General features: G+C 42.1%; 1 pseudogene; it reads left to right on the top strand.

The window, feature by feature from the left end:
- The first annotated feature begins 907 nt into the window (after nt 1-907).
- On the top strand, nt 908-1,025 carry LOC126095805 (5S ribosomal RNA; annotated as a pseudogene).
- The last annotated feature ends 20,425 nt before the right edge of the window (nt 1,026-21,450 follow it).

Below are 21,450 nucleotides of genomic sequence, written 5' to 3' on the forward strand. Positions count from 1 at the left end.
ACGGTCCACTCTCGTTGATCTCATGCCGACTGCAATCGTAATTTACGAAGTTATTTGGGAACATGGTAACACGTAGGGGTCATCTGTTGCCGAACTCATGTTCATGTCAGGAATCGCCGCTACATTACAGAGCAGGTAATCCTGCGACCTCTGTGGTCTAGCTCGTCAAATACCCTGTCGTTCACTCATGATTTCACCTGCAGTCCCAGGCTCTAGGCCACAACAATAATATGCCCTTTGTCAATTTCTCTTACGACAGTGGATTTCCCCATTTGTGGCCCGTATCGTCTCTAGAATAATTTCCTATTGTTTCCTGCTCCGCTAATCTCCCTTTTTCTTTCTTTCTTTCTTTCCCTCTTTTTTTTACGATGCCCCTTGACCTTGGTGCCCCAAAGCGAAATTCAGTGGGACTGTGGGCTGTGGGTAGTAATCAGAAATCTCTGGCTCGACAGTGTATGAAGACCATTTAAGGGAGAGTTCTAAGACACTCTCATCTGTTCCCACTGAAAGAAACCCACCTCCAAAAGTAATACGCAGACCTCAAAAATTTCCCTAGGCCATCCACAACACATAATACATGTAATCAGTACCACCCTAAATTTTGCCACAAATGTGAATAAAAAATTCCCCCAGTAATGGAATAAATCACTGTTCCCAGCCAACTAGCTCACTTTCCTCTGCCTAAAAACTGTATCTTATCTCCTTCAGCCATGGCTGAAGGCAATCCCGGTTCAAAACAACCATCCTCCAGAACACTCATCCCTACAGATTATCATAAATAATTGGTAAATGATGTACATCTGTAATCACAAATATGGATACTGCACCCCAAGTTACATTTTGGGCATTCGTTCTATTTCCCAGTAAGATATGTGCTGCTTATTTTCACTGTAGTAAAGAACTCATAGGCAACGGCCTTGCCGCAGTGGATACACCGGTTCCCGTCAGATCACCGAAGTTAAGCGCTGTAGGATGTGGCCAGAACTTTCATGGCTGACCGTCCGGGACGCCATGCACTGTTGCCATATTTCGGGGTGCACTCAGCCTCGTGATGCCAATTGAGGAGCTACTTGACCGAACAGTAGCGGCTTCGGTCAAAGAAAACCATCATAAGGACCGGAAGAGCGGTGTGCTAACCACACACGCCTCCTATGTGCATACTCATCTGAGGATGACATGGCGATCGGATGGTCCCGATTAGCCACTTGTGGCCTGACGACGGAGTGTAAAGCACTCATAACGTAGATAGTGATGTGTGTCATTCCTACCTCACATAAAGTGGATTCGCGACAAAAAATATAATTGTCTCCATCACGATTTATATCCATGGTAGACGAACGCCATTGCAACGGGGAACAGGTGCAAACATTTTATTTGCACTGGCAAAGTTACTTCCGTGAAGTTATAGTACTGCAGCATTTACCGACTGAAAGCAGATCGTCCTTACTGACATTTCAGTGCTAGCACCTGAAAGCTGTTGCTGCAGATGTAGTATTAAGCAGTAAGAAGTTCTGTGACATTTTAAGCTGTTGGAGAGCAGCCACATTTCCGCTTTCCACAGTACGACTTGCGACAAGTTTAGTACTAAGGAAACAATTCTCAGATACAGTGACACATAAAGGGCAGGAGCGCACTGGAGTGGTTTTTTAAGCGTCATGGTAATTTTTCGCCCAGAAATGGTTGATAAATAGAATCTGATTGATGCTGAAGCAATCCTGATGCCCGAATTCTATGTTCACATAAGAGTGTACGTCTGCCCATATGTGGTTATTGTGATAATTGGTGTTTACAGTACCACTGAGGTGGCATGTAACAAATGTCAAATTGGCAAACAGTGTCCTACGTACTTGCATATGTAAATTATTAGATTTCAGTGCAAGTGCTCAAAGTAGGCATGGATAACATACACATCTAAACCTACATAGTTGCTCCGCAAGCGTGGCGCAGCGTATTCTGTACCGCTACTTGTTATTTCGTTTCATGTTACACTTGCAAATAGAGCGATGGAAAAACTGGAAACCTGTGTGGATACATGCTGGCTTCCTTCGTAGCCCTGTGACATGTGCTTCGCAACATTCCACATTCCTGACGATCGTTATTTCCCATCAGTCACTTTTTCTTCCGATAATGGCGGTCGTCCCCCGCCTTGAATATCCAATACCGTTCCACTATTCTCCATCTTGTTTATTAACTTTTTACGCAGTGTTATGGCCTACGGGCTTGCACACACCGTAAATGAGACGGATAAACTGCACATGCGAAGTTTACGATGCATTGTCTGAAGGTTGTGAAGTAACCTGATGAATATTTTCTCGAGATGTGCCATGTCATTCTGTAAGTCGCTCAGGGCCCACATTCAGAAAAATCAAGGCTCTGCTGAGCACCCAGGGTACAGTGTTACACAACTTGCAGGAGAAACTAGGATCTGAATAGATTCATGTTGTGAGCATTCAAGTAAATAGTAGAACCACTACTGAGTTATAGTAAAATATCTTACTTTTTCCTTGGACGTAGTGCAGGAGGAAAGGTATGTCCCACGTTGGCAACGAGCTAGTTGAACAAGATGACGATGATGAAACATTAGTGCAAAGAATCATGAGAGGAGGCTAGTGCTTGGTTTTACGGCCAAATCATTGAGGCGAGGATCCAATCATCACAGTGGATTGGCAAAGGATCGCCACGCCCCACAAAACACGACCATCTAGATCCAATGTGAAAGTGATACTGAATTAGTTCACTTCAAATGGTTGCTTGAAGGTCAGGTAGTCGACCATCTTTTCTAGTCAATCGTTTTGTAGAGATTGTGCGAGAAAATTCACGAAAAAAGACCAGTGTTTGCACAAAAGCTCATGGGACCTTCATCATGACATTGCACCTTTCCACTAAGACTTATAAGTTTGTTGGTTTTGTGCCAAAAATCATATATCTGTCCTTCCCTGGCACTCTACTCTCTAGACCTGGCCACATCTGACTTTTAGTTGTTTTAGAAATTAAAAACAATGTTGGATGCACGCTAATTGAGGACCATGCATCAACATGAAGCATAACCACAGTAGGCACTAGACAATACTCCGTGAAAAGCTTTTCAGGGACTTTGTGACGAAATGTGAACACCACTTGGATAAGGGAAAGAGAGTACTTTGAAGGAGAAAAGCACTTAAGTTCTTTAAATTGATAGAATATATTCTTGCACGATAAGGTCGACTGTTTCTTGTCTTGGTCTAGGAAATACGTCGGGTGAGGTGACACAGTAGTATAAAAACCTGGATTCCCATTTTGGGAAACAGGGTCGATTTCTTTCTCCAGACATCGACTTATCCAAAGATCCTCGAAATTACTTAAGGTAATTATTCATTTGGAAAAGCTATGGGCTACTTAAAGACCAACCTTAATTAGTCAGAGATTATGTTATGTTACAGCTATAAGGATCTCATTCTTTGACAGAACAGCGAAGTCTACTCGTATTTTCTTTTCCAAATGAAAGCACTTTGACACATGAGCACTGTTCTGGTAATAGCTGTCTTGTATGTCAGCCACATTGTTGTTGTTGTGGTCTTCAGTCCTGAGACTGGTTTGATGCAGCTCTCCATGCTACTCTATCCTGTGCAAGCTTCTTCATCTCCCAGTACCTACTGCAACCTATATCTTTCTGAATCTGCATAGTGTATTCATCTCTTGGTCTCCCCCTACGATTTTTACCCTCCACGCTGCCCTCCAATACTAAATTGGTGATCCCTTGATGCCTCAGAACATGTCCTACCAACCGATCCCTTCTTCTGGTCAAGTTGTGCCACAAACTTCTCTTCTCCCCAATCCTATTCAATACTTCCTCATTAGTTATGTGATCTACCCATCTAATCTTCAGCATTCTTCTGTAGCACCACATTTCGAAAGCTTCTATTCTCTTCTTGTCCAAACTATTTACCGTCCAGGTTTCACTTCCATACATGGCTACACTCCATACAAATACTTTCAGAAATGACTTCCTGACACTTAAATCTACACTCGATGTTAACAAATGTCTCTTCTTCAGAAAAGCTTTCCTTGCCATTGCCAGTCTACATTTTATATCCTCTCTACTTCGACTATCATCAGTTATTTTGCTCCCCAAATAGCAAAACTCCTTTACTACTTTAAGTGTCTCATTTCCTAATCTAATACCCTCAACATCACCCGACTTAATTCGACTACATTCCATTATCCTCGTTTTCTTTTTGTTGATGTTCATCTTATATCCTCCCTTCAAGACACTATCCATTCCGTTCAACTGCTTTTCCAAGTCCTTTGCTGTCTCTGACAGAATTACAATGTCATCGGCGAACCTCAACGTTTTTATTTCTTCTCCATGGATTTTAATACCTACTCCGAATTTTTCTTTTGTTTCTTCCACATAGTAGTGTGATTTTGTGAAATAACTTCGGAGACAGTGTACCGATAATTTTCATGTAACTGAAGATTCGTGTTGTGCTCAGAAAATTAATGAGTGTGTTAATTTAAACGTATCTTTAAATATACATAACGATTTATATATTCTCCAGCCGTGAGAGGGAAGGGGAACATCGATAATGTTTAGTAGGAGACTAATGTTGGTTGCTTATAATTATTACCTAATACCATTCAGTTTATAATTAGTAATTTTGACAGTGCTTTTTTGATAGGTACCTTTGCATACAGGAGGGCACCATGAGCGGAAGTATACCTCCGCTAGGAGATAGTTGAAGTTAAGAACAGCCGGGTTATGGTGATCTAACTAATCCGTTGAGATACCGTAGAAATACCTAGGTTTGTAGGAACGTCCTTTTAGGATGGAAAAAACAAAATCACGATGGTGTGGTGTTCCGCTGCTTGTAGTGTGTCTTGAAGCAGGTGGAGCATGCGGTGGCCGATGTCCAGTGACCAGTTTTCGTCCAAATCGCTGGGCGAGTTCATTCGTTTGTTGGAAAGGGGCGGCCAACGCTGTTTGCTCCCTTTCAGCCTATCAGAAACACGCTGCGTCGATAGAATCGAGGTGCACGTCAGGCAATTTATCAAACGATTTTACGAAACCATCCGGTAAAAAAATTTCATTTTTGCGGTACTTACAGCTTTATATGTCAGGGTCATCATGATTTGCCCGTCATTTCGTTATTGGTCATAGTTATTGTGATATTTACGTGGAAGTAAGACACTGCCCGAAATTCGAAAAAGTTTCCAATGAGAAACAGGAGTTGTTATGATTTTATGTTAGCTACATATTACGCAATATGTTGCTGAGTATGAAATTTAGCGAACATATTGGTTTTTTTAAGCTTGGGTGGAGGCCTCTACCTGTCATCAAACACGAGAAAATTGATCTTCTATAACACATCCATATGCAAATGAGAGTGCCAGCGATAAAGCCGGGGTGAAATATCCACATCATTCTTCGTATTTCATAAACGGTTTGAGATATTGGTATGAAATTTTGCTAAATGATGCCACAGAAAGAGGAGAGTACTTTGCCGTATGATTATTATGGCTCTGAGCACTATGGGACTTAACTTCTAAGGTCATCAGTCCCCTAGAACTTAGAACTACTTAAACCTAACTAACATAAGGACATCACACACATCCTAGCCCGAGGCAGGATTCGAACCTGAGACCTTAGCGGTCGCGTGGTTCCAGACTGAAGCGCCTAGAACCGCTCGGCCATCCCGGCCGGCGGTTATTATGCAAAACTTTACTATCTACCGTGTTATTCCGCAAGTACAGACTTTTTTGACGGAAGTATGTAATTTTTAAGGGCCATCGGTAGCTGGTGAAACGAGAAATGCTATACGTTTTCGACAACATAAGTGAAGACATTACACTTTTATTTTTATACCGAGGATGTGCTTTTTCTCACTTTTCCTGAGTTCCTCACTTAATAAACTTAATAAACCACTATTTCAGAATTCTTTCACAACTGCATCTGCACAACATATTAGTGAGGTGACACTGTGTAAACACCACTGTGTTTTGGTAAAAGAAGCAACAACAAAAATGTGTAAGTTTTAGTCAAAATTTGTCACTCATAACACTTCTCTGAAAGGGACACACGGTTAACTAGCCAGCCGAAAATGAGTCGCTGCTTTTTTAGCGGAATTCTATTTAGATTCTAATAAAAGCGGAGGTAACAGATCTTTTTGAATGATGACCATACAAAAGTGGGAATAGAGGGGCTCCATTTAATATTTACTTCAGTTTAAAAATGCACTCCCCCTCCATCGCTCAGGATTTCCCCTGCGGCGTTCTCACCGCATCCTCCACCAATGCCGCCCCCCCTCCCACCTACACACATTCCCTGTCGGCTGCACGTCTACCGGCCACGTTATTCTGTGTGGACTCAAAACGTTCGTGTAGGGTGGTGTGTCTACCATAACAAGCCTCGTGCAGAACACGGTATGGACGGTAATCTTGCAGTGCAAGCAGACAGACTCAGACGAATAATAAGACCTGCCTTCAGGCTGAATAAAACGCCTTCATATTGTACTGTGGACACCTCATTGCTCGTAGTTGTCTCTCTGCTTCGTGTGAACCCAAGAATCTTCAAACATCAGAAGGTACACATTTTGTAACCTCTTTCAGACGGAAATTTCAGTTAACCTGTGTAACCTTATAATCAGCAGGTGAGCTCATTTTTCCTCTGATCTCAGTGCGAATATACTAAGTAGATGTAAAATTTTGTCAAGTGTAGGTTTTTCCCTATGCTCAAATTTCAAAACGTCCTTTCCTTTGCGCTTTTACCTCCATGGCTAAATTTAATAGGTCACTGTGTCAAGAGACTGATAAAATTCACGTCTGTAAGTGGGGTTTGCTTTCGAGACTTCACGGAACGGAATTTGTTTTCTTGCGTTCCATCTGTTCCAGGAAATTGTAGCCATTACAACTACAACAAAAGGGTAGGCTATGAGTCATTATGAATAAGAAACGATATATTTTAACTATTTTTTCAGTCACAAATGTAACGGACGACTACCTTCCACTGGTTGAACGAACTACTTTTGTCACACTTCTTTCTGTTCCTTCGAAACCGGAAAGATTCAGCATAGTTGCCATTATGTTGTTGCTAAAATACTATCTCACGTTTTATATGTTTGAAGTTTCACCGAATAGATGTAAGTTGGAGCGTAAGAGACGTAGTTCATATTTCGTCATATAATACCCTCTAACAAATCGTGCGTCAAAGTGGTCTTGAAGATGAAACTTCCTGGCAGGTTAAAACTGTGTGCCGGACCGAGACTCGAACTCGGGACCTTTGCCTTTCGCGGGCAAGTGCTCTACCACTTGCCAGCGAAAGGCGAAGGTCCCGATTTCGAGCCTCGGTCCGGCACACAGTTTTAATCTGCCAGCAAGTTTCATATCAGCGCACACTCCGCTGCAGAGTGATAATCTCGTTCTGGAAACATCCCCAGGCTGTGGCTAAGCCATGTCTCCGCAATATCCTTTCTTTCAGGAGCGCTAGTTCTGCAGGGTCACAGGAGAGCTTCTGTAAAGTTTGGAAGGTAGGAGACGAGATACTGGCAGAAGTAAAGTTGTGAGGACGGGGCGTGAGTCGTGCTTGGATAGCTCAGTTGGTAGAGCACTTGCCCGCGAAAGGTATAGGTCCCGAGTTCGTTTTAATGTTTTAATGTTTTTAATGTGCCAGGAAGTTTCATATCAGCGCACACTCCGCTGCAGAGTGGAAATCTAGTTCTGGTCTTGAAGATACCAGGTGCGCGGTGGGGATGAGGATCGCGGGTGAGGTTGGGGATGGATGGACTTGAAGGAATGAAAATTGCTGCACTTTCTAGTTCTCGCACTATACTAAGCAACCAAATCTTACAAGGAAACCCTTGAGTGCGAGGTTGCAAAAGGCCAATGATGTTTATGGCATTAGACGCCCCACACATAGTCTATCATGCAACCACAATGTTAGCTACTGATGGTAACAGGGGGCATGACTGGAGGTATCTTGTGGTGAGCAAAGTCTGAGGCTACAGACTGTAGTCGCACCGGTTAGTTGACGAGTAACTCACAACAGTGTCACAGTGCCAGTAGTGTTGATACAAAGCAGAGCAATGGCTACGATAAACAAAACAAACATTGCATTATATTTACAGCAGTTACCGAAGATGAGAAAGAGATGGCAGATGAAATATTATCGTTTCTGGAAGATGAGTCAGTGGAATGTGTGGTGTCGTTTACGCTCGACTGGACGGACAAAGTACATGAGGAGTACAATAATGATGCTACGTTCTTCACAAGGGAAAGTGATGTTCAAACAGGTATCAGCCATGTAGTTCATTATCCTTGTCGAGCAGGGAGCCAGAAATCCCTTCTCCTGGGAAATGTAGTAAAGGACAATCATTGTCCCAGGAGCGGGTACTGAAAATAGTTACGTACATCGAAGATCATTCGCAGCATAGTAAAACAATTATGAACAGATTTCGAATAACTCCACTCCGCAGCGATACGACCGTGTAGTGCATAAAACAAACTACGGATATTAACGGGAGGACAAGGCACACTTGTTACAAAAACTAATATCTGTGGGTTTCATGGACGCCCGATACAATTTACAGGATGTGCTTGACAGTGACCTACTATGTGATACACATCAAACTGTGCACGACTTAGATTAAAGTGATTCGAAGGGAAGCAGTGTATGGTTGCATAAGGTCAAACAGTGCCTCAGAATTGGAAGACGTAGGGTAACAAAATTTCAAAGGAAACGTCAACTTGACGATGCACAGCAAACTACAGAATCGGCCCGAAAATATATGGATGAGATAAACAGACTTATCCCATCGTGCAGTGAGGAATTTCTTTTCAATCCCGACCAATCGGGATTTGGAAAGGAAATGCACATGAAAGGAAGCCAGGAAATTAGAGATACCAAGAGAGTTGTATCAAGATCAGCTAATATCAACGGTTTAACGCACTCTTATACAGTTATACTGACTCTTAATCTGCATGGTTAGTTGCATGGAAAGTCATGTACTTTGCTGCGACAAGTTAGAGGTGCTCTATCCTCTGCGATTTTTTCTCGTGTGTGTGATCCTGCAAGGACACCCACCAGGGAATGTTTACGACACAGCAAGCAAGAGTGGGAAAACGGCGTAAGAGCACAATTATGGTGTGAGCATTGCTTTTGGTCAATAGCTCGTCAAAATAACTTGCCTTTGCTGGATTCCTGCTCTGCGTATAAAATTAGACTCCCTTAGGGCAAGATATCCCTCCTGAAAAATGTGTGACATTGCAGTTCATACTTCCAGGAACCACTGGCCACATTCAGCCTCTGGATGTTTGTTTCTTTCCCTGTCTATAAAACAGTTACCGCACTACTTGCAACTACTGCTTACAGGATAGCCAGTTCCACGGTAAGCTCCACGACGGACTGTTTCACATTCCGTTGCATGTGATCACATTCCATCAGTTTTCATCACTCTGTTATACGAATTTGATTGTACGTGCATTCTTTAAGAGTGGATATCTAGCTGAACGTCCTGAATGATTTGCAACTCCCAAGGAGTTCGCCTTCGATCTTGATGGTGCGTACCTTTGTGATCACTGTGGCGCACTATTTGTCATTCAGTATTCATGGTGCAAGTTAATGGTTTGTTTTTAACTGTGCTTGAATGTCGACGATTTCCATTTTGGAAAATGTAATACATACATCCCAAAGAAGGTTGACCTCGGCTTCTCTCGAACACTCATTTTCTGTCGCCCTACTGATAAACATGGTTAGTTATTAGCAGCTAGTATTTTTTGCGTCATAACTGTTAACACAACACTTTCAAATACGCTTTACTAAAAATTGAGCTTGTCACTTCGCACTCAAGAGGTTCCTTGTTAGTAAAAACGAAAATAATTCATATTGAAGGTTGATAAATATTGTGTGTTCATGAAAGCGCCTAGAACTGCGAGTTTTCTGTCAGTTGCTGACACTGTGGAGCGAAGATAAAACGTTTTCTTTTTTCTTTTTTTTTTAAAAATAGATACTTTTATCTCCCGAAAAATTTTTTAAAGGTAGAAACACAGTTGAGTTTGGCCGTACATTTTTTGGTACATAACCACGACCATTGTTTATTTTGGCGGAAGTATCTAAAACAAACGTATTCTGGAATCTGATAAGAAAGTAAAAAACAAACTTATAATAAGACAGGTTTCCTGAGATTTCTTGTGCTCTGTGTTTACTGGACGCCAAGGATTTTTCAAATGTCCAATTTATTTCTGACCTGCAAAGGAATCACAAAAGAACAGACTGTCACAAATCCTCCACGTATCTTATGTTACGTTTGAAGCTTTTACTGTGTCACTTCAGTGGTTGCATGAAGATGAATATTTTCCTCAGAAGGCGCAACAAGGGTAAAATGAAGTAATTACTGAAATTATGTATAACTATTAGTTTGCCGAATATGAAGTCTGATATCGAGGTCAGAAAAGTTAAATGTATCTGGGATGTTACAAAAGAAAGGCACCTCACAGGATCGTAAAACTACAGGCATTGTAATACACATTATATAGAGCTTTGTTCACTAAGAGATATTCATAAATTATGAGCGATTCCATAAGAGAAACGTAAATAATTAATGTATTTCCGTTTTAAACAAATATATTTATAACTGTCTTTTTTAAATTTTTATTCGTGCTCTTGAACATAAAACATTATAAATTTTAAAGCGAAATCAAACCGATCTCCAAGCTTTGAAGCCTGCCGACAGCTTAAATCTCCTTGCTGGTCCGAGAGTAGAATTGAGAGTAGTTGAGTAGGGTGTGAAGGTAAGCCTCTACGGAACTTGGAAAGCAGATGTAAGACTGCAGCTGGGTAACGCAGTTTGTAAAACATTTTCCGCGAAACGCTTCTAGTCCGAGGCCAAATTTTAATATTTAAGAAAGTTTCCTAACAGAATGCGCGAAGCTGCAGAGTAAAAGAATAATTCTGCAAATATGAACTCTCTTCTTTGTCCGTGCTGTTCAGCTTCAATAAGCGAGGTGACGTAGTCATTCCTAACGCAGGAGACGCCGACGTCTGACATGGTGATCCGTGTGTCCTGCAGCCTTATTGAGTTCCGGATCGACAATTTGAAGCAGCAGCAAATATCTATCACCTCCTCAAGGTCATTTGATGGAGCATGTTCCGTGCCTTAGAACCTCTTTGGGATATGGCATCCTGTTTCATTCGTCGTCATCAATCTGTAGACCTGGAAGTCCTATTCTTATAAGTTACAAGATACTACTTTTCATGAAGAATTTTGCTGAGTTACTAAGAGAATGGAAACTATTGAAGTCTAGGTAGGTTTTTATAAGAATATTTTTATACATTTTTTCTGCCCATCCTTCCAACCTCTTCATCGGAAGCTGGTAGCATGCTACCGTGCTGACATTGGAAGAGATCAATAAAACGCGAAGTCTTTCGCACAGAAAAGCATTCTGCTGGTGTTATTACTGCGGACATGGTAGAGTGCATGGGAATGGTCAGAAAGATTGATGCTCAGTACCTTTCACCGGCGTTACAGCGATAATAGTGTTCGACCGGCAAGGCCTGGCACTATCAAGGGGAAATGTCTTCGTACACTGCAGGTCTGAAATTATAGGGCAGCGTTGTGGCTTCAGGGTGGAGGGACGCAGGGAGAGAACTCCTATATGGCGCTGATTACACAGAGACATTACTTTTACCTCCAGTGGCATTACGTCATCGAGCGTGGAATGGCAGCTACTAAATCTGTACTCGGGCAGGCTAAGTAACTTTCTGGACCTTCCTTTTTCTTAGTGTCTTTACTTCCATGCTCAGCGGGAGCGACTGAAGAACCTGATTATTTTCGGCGGAATGGTTACCATTAAACATTGTCTTGAAATGGATTTTCAGCTCCGGCACTCGCCTGATAATGAAGGGAAGCTTCTAGAAAATCTTCACTGAGAGCTGAATTCAGTTTGTTCTTGAGAAATGTAGCCATTACTTCATGAGTAAAGGTAGTGCTCAGATTCATTCCTGATACCTTCTCTTAAGGTTTCGAAAGGGAAAGGTAACCTTTGGAGCTGGTCGAGCTTGAACACAACGGTTCTGGCGTGATAAGAGGCTGACCACAATAGCAGAACATTAGAACCTATAACCTTCAAAAAATTTAAAATCATTCAAGGTATTTTGAATAATCACTGAAGCTTGAGCTGGCCCAAGTTTCCTTTTGTTTAAACATTAAAACTAATTACATTTTTAAAACGTTAAATTATCCAAGGTATTCTTTTTGAAAAAATTAAGCTTAAGTTCAGAATCACTTCCACATTAGTGCACCGTAACTGACCACAGGGATACTGACATGTGAATAACTTTAGGCTAGTTCAACAAAATCGGTTGTCAGGAAACCAAGATTAGGATGGATGCAAAAAAATAAATAATAATGTAACAAAATTTAATTACAATTTACAGTAGCATAAGATGCTCTCATGCAGCCGCACACCAATCAATCTTTCATCAGTATCAGATACATCGGTACGAGGCTCCCTCTACTATAGTCCCAAGCTAAGAACAAACGTTGAAAACGACAAATTATTACTACTGGTCTTAACCAACTTAACGTTTACCCTGCCTCTTGATCATGAGGCGATTTGGAACAATACAGTTACAAGTAGCCTTGTAATCACAGAAATTAATTAACTCCCTCCCTTACACGCAAACTTCGGCCAGTGGAACCTGAGAACATGTATCCACAATTACGAACTGCGCTGTAGCTGACATCAGTTCTCCAGAATACCATGCACGTAAAACTGTCTCTCCTCCCGCACAGGCCATGAAGGCCCCAAAGTTACCGACTGGCCGCCGTGTCATCCTCAGCCCACAGGCGTCACTGGATGCGGATGTGGAGGGGCATGTGGGCGGCACACCGCTCTCCCGGCCGTATGTCAGTTTCCGAAACCGGAGCCGCTACTTCTCAATCAAGCAGCTCCTCAGTTTGCCTCACAAGGGCTGAGTGCATCCCGCTTGCCAACAGCGCTCGGCAGACCGGATGGCCACCCATCCAAGTCCGTGCACATAGTTCAACATGTTTTGCACAGCCCGGAATGTGTACAACAGAAAGGCATCCGATTAGCCACACATAATATAGAAATTTGCAGAACACTGCCAGAGTACAATTTTTTGACACTACAATCAATGACAAGCCGAACTAGTTCTTCGGCGCCCATACGGTGTGATGTATCTCAGAAGAATCAGGAAAAATAGCTCCCGGGAACTGAAAACTCAAAACAATTTAATTTACAGGATGACCTCGCACGCGCCCGGAGTCGATCACAGACGGGCTAATTATTGTTCCAGCCAATGCGGATGACTCAGTTCAAATTCCAAACTGATGCCGACGCTCACCAAATTCAGTAGGAGCGCTAGGCACAAATTCCGATGCGATGCGCTTCCTGCCATCTGCCGAGTAAACAGCATCTCCGGGCCGCTCATACGACGCCTTAGCACTTGCCGCGCTTCCAGTCCACAACTAGCAGGCGCCCGGCTCTCGCTACATGGCGTACTCCGACCTGTCATCCAGACAACCAGTGCCCAAGGCTTGCCCGGCGAGCGCTTAAATCCGCTACTCACGCCTGGCATCTCTGACCACAGAACAATTTTTATTTGCCGCACTGATGTCAGAAATCGATACGGTCGCATCTATGCATCGCAGAAACACTAACCGAAAATAATACGACCGTATCAATTTTATTTTAGTTTTAGTCGTGGTATAACGTCCGTTTGCAAAAGCTTGGTGTAAGGAAGGGACTTATGATAGTTGATTCTGTACATCTACTCTATTACAGCCTAAAGGAAGTGGCTTTGGTATGGGAACCGCAAACGTTTGACGACAAGGCGACAAGTCAGCCGAATCCTCCACCGGAAAAGGTGTCTGGTGCGTCATACACGACATTAGTGACGGTACGTGTGTCATATAATAGGAATCTCTTATCGTCCCAGCTAACTTGAACGCCTGCTGAGTGAGTGAGATATGCCTCCTTACCCGAGTTAGGTGCTCGTATGAATGTGAATGAGGTCACTCCGAAGGAAATGATGAAAACATAATAGTTTATAACATAAGCCGCAACAAATGAACGCAACAGTCTCAGAGTCACGCAGCTTTCCCTGTGCTCTGCCAAAACATATGTTTTTAACGTTTTTTGTTGTTGCGTTCCAGTTTGGACTTTTTGACTCTTGAATGCCTTTGTTGCAACATAGTTAACACCCGTGTATCTGTTAATTTCATTTATGTGAAACGTCTATGTGGTACCTCACCTGCTCTCACTATTCATCACGTTTACTTGGGACCACAATGTAACTTGCTACATGACTTTATTCTATAACCAATGTATAGTATGACAACAGCCAAGACTACAGAAAGAGAACAAACCTTTCAATCAGCGGCCGGGTAGTTCATAATGCTATCAAAAAAAATTAAATAAAAATAAAGGGCACGAAAAACTTTAGAACGCGGGTGCACGTAATAGCTTTAACATAGTGGCCGCTAAACAATGACGAGGTAACTCTTTCACTGTGCTCGATGTTACGGTTGTTGACCTTGGACTGGTCACTGTTCCTACGAGGGTCGTTCAGTAAGCAATGTCCCACATTTTTTTCTCAAAACATACTTATTGTTAACAGTCAGAATTTGGTGAAAATATACATCGACAGGTCTCGTCCATGTCCTGTTTTTCTACATGGTCTCCTTCACGTTCTATGGCCGTACGACAACATTGTGAAAGAGCATGTACGAGGGCTATTTGGAAAGTAAGGAACGATAGGTCGCGAAATGGAAACCACAGAGAAAATCAAAACTGTTTTATTTGCAACAGTTAGCTACAACATCCAGCTGCTTATCTCCAAACTCGCCTATCAGACGTAGGTCATCCTGTAACCCTCGTATATAGAAGGCAGCCGCCAGTGGTTTCCGTCAATTCTCTAAGCCGGCCTACAGCTCGTTGTCTGTGCCAAAATGTTGTCTCCATAGCCAGCGGTTCATGTGAGCAGAGATGAAACTCAGAGAAAGAAAATTACGGGCTGTATCGTGGGTTATCAAACAATTCCAACTGAAGACGATGCAAGAGCATCTTCATTGCTCCTGAAGAATTCTGCTGAGAATTGTCTTGAAGAAACCACACGACAGTTATGTAATGTTGGCTGCATAGCTTTGGGCGAAATTTCTCACCAGGCCCTTGTACTTGGCGGGAGACACTACTGTTATAGGTATCTTTATGTGCTCCCTGTGTGCTCAGAACTAAAAAGAACGACCTAAAGCGATCGACGGGCATACTAGAGACACTGCCCAACCCACTTGTGCAAAACTTCATCGGATTTTCACTGTGGTTTCCATTTCGCGACCGATCGTTCCTTACTTTCCGAATAACCCTCGTATTTCCTGCTGGTAAAGGCCTATAGGCATGTTTTCTCTGCATGGCTGACACCCTCGTTATCTTCAAAGTGTGTTCCCTGCAGAGAATCTTTAAGCGGCCCAAAGAGATGGAAGTCCGAGGGTGCCAAGTCTGTACTATCGAGTGGATGAAGCAATGATGTGCAACCCAATTTGGCGATGTGTTCCCGGGTTCTCAGACTTGTGTGTAGGCGTGCACTATAGTGTTGGAGCAAGATTTCTTCTGGATTCTCGTCCGATCGAACACATCGGGAACGGGTCTTGAGTCTATTTAGGGTCTTCACGTATGCCTCTGTATTGATGGCTGTGACACGACGTCCAGAGCGTGGCTGATCATGGAGCTTTGTTTCTGCATTTCCTGAGGCTCTCTATTTACCCATGGCCCAACTGTACTCATACCAACTGCAGCATCGCCATACACTGGACACAAACGTTTATAGATGTTCACAACGTTTTATTTTTCTGCACACAATGATTCAATAACAGCACGCTACATGTAACGTTAGTCGTATGTTGACGTCACTTTGACACTGTACTACAGCTCTGCCATCTGCCAGAACGGTTCGAAACTTTACTGGCGCATAGAACAAACATCAAATGACCATCGTATTTTGCTTTTCTTTCACAGTTCAGTGCATCCTCTTCCTGTTTTCATGCTTGATCTGTGTTCAGTTTTTGACGGGCTATAATATATGCTGAGCCATCTTACCACTAAATCTGAGGGGGGTGCGATGTAGAGTTTCCCCAGTGAGAACTGCGTCTGAGGTCGGCCTGAGCAATGCTCCGTCGCGGCAGAAGGGAGTGGATACAGCGTCGGCCGTTCCACCGGTTTCTTGCCGCTCCTCCGTGTCGCCGTTCTTGTGTACGGTGCAGACAACTGTTTGCGCTTAACTCTCCGAGCCAGTTTATGCGACAGAGGAGCAGGTCTTAACTACTGGTTCTTGTCGGGCCCAGTTAAGCGTCGGAGAGACGGAAGCGCCGTCTCCAAAAGCTTTTATCAGTTTGTGGATTTTGAGCTTTGCAGTTTTACGTGTAATTTCGTACTTCCCCGGCTGTAACACGCTGTCTGACGCCGGAGGGAACTTAAGAAGGCTACTCGGTGTGTCACAGAACGATCTTTTCTACCTTAAGTTAGTGTGCTCAGACGTCCCTTATCTTATGGGATCGTCCCTTCTTTAACTGAAGTGTCCCGTTCTCTTGACAAAATATTTACAGGCCGTATATTGTACCGTTTCCAATTAGCCGCCTCGTATATTTTGAAATATCATGTTTCAAGTATAGTATACCATAACCAAATATAGGAGCGATATGATCACACCTAAGAAATAAAGAAAATACACACTCTGCTTAAATTAAACTGAACGAGGCACGATTTTCGAGGTTCCTTGACTGTGTTCATCTCATATATGCTCTTCTTTAGAAGTGGGCTCAGCGAAGTCAAAACTTCGGCGAAGTTCGATGAAAATATTCTAAGGAAAATATGTGAAGATGACGTTTGTGAGGAAGTGAACCATGTTAAAAATACCGAGTGAAGTGACTGTATTGGTGAAAAACGGTCTATTATTTTTAACTTCTTTGCATCACAAGCTACCTGATGCAAAAATTTTCGCCTCATTAGTGCGTTTGTACCAGCTCTACTTGGTACTAACATTGCTTCAGGAAGAATGTTCTCTGTTAGAAAAGCTTTATGCACTAATCAAAAGAACAGGGTTAGAGCGGAAACTTTTAAGTAAGTAATTATAACGAAGGCCCACTTTCATAATTAGTGTGTTGAATAAAATTCTATATGAAAATATCAAACTCGGTGTGTGTGTGCGTGTATGTATGTGTGTGTGTGTGTGTGTGTGTGTGTGTGTGTGTGTGTGTGTGTGTGTGTGTGAGTGTGTGTGCATGTGTGTGTAGATTTAACGAAAGTTTCCGCTGCTTATTTTGGTCCCACATTTCGACTTTGAAAGTCTGATCATCTTATCTTAAAAGTAACCTAATTTACTAGCATTTGCTGTTCACATAACGAAGACTATGATCGTGAAATTGTGACGCGAAATTGTCATGAAGTCGTCATAATATTATAAGAAAATTACTAATAATCGATTTTCTGTAATTAACTACTTAATTAGAAACCAAACAACTCTTTGATAAAGAAAAGACAAGGACCCTTATAACTTCATGTCTGAGTGCCCATAAACCACAAAGGCACACACACTAGAAAAGAGAAAGTATGAGAAATACTCAAAAAACGGAGATGGCTGATATAATTTTAAAAGTAGAATTGACAGTATATGCATCTTGTGATCTAAACTCGTTTTCTTTAAAATGTTGGTATTAGAATATGTTGGTTAAAATTAATATAATAAATCAAAATAATTTACTGCCCAACTCAGGTACTTGTCCTGTATTCTTGCTGATACAGCCAAAACATTTTGGCAACCATGAAAAGACAGAAGCAAAACATTATGAAATTTTTATTTAGTGACATTAAATTTAGTTGCCGACAGATGTTTAGCACAAATACTAATCGACAATACAGTGCATAAGTGCAATATTTTATTGCAACGAAACACTGATTTTATGAACACACATAACGCGCTTAAAATGTAAACAAAAACACCAGAACACGTTCACAACCCATCAACCTTGAGTACTGCAGTTGTTCCAGCTCACAGCCAATGGTATCAAGCCACTCGTGCTGCATATTTGCTCACATTTATTACATGCAAAATCTCAGCCTGGCAGTTTGTAATCTGCACCGAATATTGCATATGTGTGTGTGAGTGTGTGTGTGTGCATTCTTATAAGAATTTTCTAGCAAATTTCCAAAAACAAAAACAATAACAAAAATTGAACTAGAGACAATATTTGGTAATCTTTTGTTGATGTAATGCGTAATTATAGTGTCGTTAACGACAGAGATCGTAATTGTGTCAGAGTGTTAATGGTTTTTATTTTTATTTATTTACTTAAAGATAAAAACGTTGAGGTTCGCTGATGACATTGTAATTCTGTCAGAGACAGCAAAGGACTTGGAAGAGCAGTTGAACGGAATGGATAGTGTCTTGAAAGGAGGATATAAGATGAACATCAACAAAACCAAAACGAGGATAATGGAATGTAGTCGAATTAAGTCGGGTGATGTTGAGGGTATTAGATTAGGAAATGAGACACTTAAAGTAGTAAAGGAGTTTTGCTATTTGGGGAGCAAAATAACTGATGATGGTCGAAGTAGAGAGGATATAAAATGTAGACTGGCAATGGCAAGGAAAGCGTTTCTGAAGAAGAGAAATTTGTTAACATCGAGTATAGATTTAAGTGTCAGGAAGTCATTTCTGAAAGTATTTGTATGGAGTGTAGCCATGTATGGATGCGAAACATGGACGGTAAATAGTTTGGACAAGAAGAGAATAGAAGCTTTCGAAATGTGGTGCTACAGAAGAATGCTGAAGATTAGATGGGTAGATCACATAACTAATGAGGAAGTATTGAATAGGATTGGGGAAAAGAGAAGTTTGTGGCACAACTTGACCAGAAGAAGGGATCGGTTGGTAGGACATGTTCTGAGGCATCAAGGGATCACCAATTTAGTATTGGAGGGCAGCGTGGAGGGTAAAAGTCGTAGGGGGAGACCAAGAGATGAATACACTAAGCAGATTCAGAAAGATGTAGGTTGCAGTAGGTACTGGGAGATGAAGAAGCTTGCACAGGATAGAGTAGCATGGAGAACTGCATCAAACCAGTCTCAGGACTGAAGACCACAACAACAACAACACTTAAGGATTTTAAAATTGATTACAAGTATTTAACTATTTGTACTATTGGTAGAATTACATTTGGATATGAAATGAAGTCCCATGCTTCTTTACAGAGCGTAGGGGAACGATGCGGGAGACCCGCGCCGCCTTACTAGGCAGGGTCCTAGTGGAGGTGGTTTGCCGTTGCCTTCCTCCGACCGTAATGGGGATGAATGATGATGATGAAGAAGTCACTAAATCAACGTTGATAAATTCCAGATTACAAAAGAATGTACTTTTAAAGAAAAATTGATGGAGTAAAATACCGTCCTGTATGATTCAGTGCTGTTAGAACTATTATCAGCATGCTTGATTCTCCTATTTTTTTTTTTTAAGTCATGTGGAGTTGAACAGCGAGAATCACCCAGAAGCCGTGGTCGAAAGCAACTTCGTAGAGCCCACGCAGGATATGCTGGCCGATCGGAAGTGATCATTTTTCGTTCAGAGCGCTGGGCGAGTTCATTCGTTTGTTCGGATGGGGAGGCCTACAGTGTCTGCCACCTTTCAGCCGGTCGGCGATAACAGAATCGATCCGCACGCCCTGCAATTTTTCTCAAAACGATTTTATAGAAACTCTTTGGTAAAAAATTTCATTTTTGCTTTACTTGAAACATTATAAGACAGGTTTTTGATTATGTGCCCATCATTTCGTTAATGGACATGCTTTTTGTGATATTTACATGGGTGTAAGACACTGTGCTAATTTCGTAAAAGTTCGCTATGATCTTACGCTTGGTGCGTATTACATAATATGTTGCTGCGTAAGAAATGCAGCTTACATATTGAATTTTTATTCAGACTTGGGTGAAGGTGTCTATCTGTCACCAACTCAAGGAAACTGATCTGACGTAGAACACTCATTTGCGATCGCGCCGCGCCAGCGATAAAGCCAGAGTGAAATATCCACAACAGTCCTCATATATCATAAATGGTTTCAGATACCCAAGTGAGATTTTGGCAAATGATAGCTCACAGAGAGGAGGGTATTCTGCCATATGGTTATTATATTAAGCTTCATTACCTACTGTGTTATTCCACTAATTAGACGGGTCTTCGATGAAAGAATCTGATTTTTAAGGGCCATCGATAACTGGTGAAACGAGAAATTTTGTGGGTTATGGAACAACATAAGTGAGAACATTAAACGCTTATTTTGTACCGAGGATGTGCCTTATCATAAGATACTGACCTTATTTTAACCGTAGCCCCTCACATAAATAACTTCGTAAACCACTATTTCAGAGTTCTCTTGCAGTTGCGTCTGCACAACATGTCAGTGAGGTGACGTCGCCGTGTTTTGGCAAAAGAAGCAAATTTTAATATGGCAACAAGAGAATTGTGTCGGTTTCACTTAAAATTCGCCACTAACGACGCTGCTGTGAAAGTGAAAAATGGTTAACAGGTAAGGTGAAAATAAATCTCCACATTTCCAGCGGAAATACTAACCAAAGCGGAGGTGACAGATTTTTTTAAATTGTCACCATCCAAGTGTGGTCGTGAAGGTGGTCCACTTAAAATTTACATAAAATGTTACCGTAGGCTTCAGTTTAGAATGGCACTCACCCTCCAGCACTCGGCATTTCCCCTACAGCGCCTGCCGGTAACCCCCATCAATGCCGCTCTCGCCACGGATACCCTACCGTCTACACATCTACCTTCACCGATATTCTATGCAAAGCCCAACGTCAGCTACTTTGCAAGTGAGTCGAGATGAAATTCTCTGACAGGTAGAATGGCCATCAGAGTGCATTAGTGTTGTACCTGTTTAGTCTTCTCACCAGACGTGATAAGATACTTGTATGTAAGAGGCGTGAACAGTGTCATGTGTTGAGTGGTCACTGTGAAGGACGCACAGATGGGACAGCTTCATCAGCACTTGTCGGAATTCGGAAGTGGCATTATTGTGGATCCCCATTTGACCAGCTGGACGAATCGTGTAACATACAGATTTGTAGAAGGCTGCTATTATCGTTACAATGCAGAAAGCTGCCTTTGGAGTGGTACCATGATTAGGAAACATGGCATGCTGATGAACGGCGTCACATTGTCTTCAGCCACGAATCGCACGCCTGTACCACCTCGGATAACCATCGTCGTCGAGTAAGGTGGCAACCTGGGAAGAGGTCGCATTCTTCCATTGTTTTGGTGATGCACAGAAGTGTTACTCCTGGCATCATGGTATGGGAAGTTGTCAGGTGTGACTTCATTTTCATGGCAGGTGGTGACTGAGGGAACTCTGAAAGTACAACGTTGTGTCACGGCCATCGTGCGTCCTCATGTGCTAA

Source organism: Schistocerca cancellata, chromosome 8 (assembly GCF_023864275.1).
Source record: "Schistocerca cancellata isolate TAMUIC-IGC-003103 chromosome 8, iqSchCanc2.1, whole genome shotgun sequence".
Taxonomy (NCBI): Eukaryota; Metazoa; Arthropoda; class Insecta; order Orthoptera; family Acrididae; genus Schistocerca; species Schistocerca cancellata.